This window comes from Propithecus coquereli, unplaced genomic scaffold (assembly GCF_000956105.1).
Source record: "Propithecus coquereli isolate 6110/MARCELLA unplaced genomic scaffold, Pcoq_1.0 Scaffold20, whole genome shotgun sequence".
Classification (NCBI taxonomy): Eukaryota; Metazoa; Chordata; class Mammalia; order Primates; family Indriidae; genus Propithecus; species Propithecus coquereli.
This window is the reverse complement of record NW_012144967.1, coordinates 13,632,305-13,632,594: the sequence shown is the minus strand read 5'-3', so window position 1 is coordinate 13,632,594 and position 290 is coordinate 13,632,305.

The window sequence follows — 290 nt, the reverse complement described above, 5'->3', positions numbered from 1 at the left end:
GAGGCGGAGACTGCTCAAGGTTAGGTCGCCCAGGTTCACCCCTGAAATAAATCACCATAATCTGGAGGGTAGCGGGGGCGGGATACGGGCAAAACTCTGCTCTAAACGTCGCGTAAACCCAAAGGCCATCCCTCGGTTGGAGAATTTCAGTAAAGCGGCACCTCGCTGCCACACGTCGGGCCGTTCTGCTTTGCGGACCGGGGTTCTCCGGCCGCCGGCGGCCGCGGGGCCCGCGCTGGGCTGGGGGAGCCGGAGCAGCCCGCGGTCCGGAGCGCCGGGCGGGCGGCGGG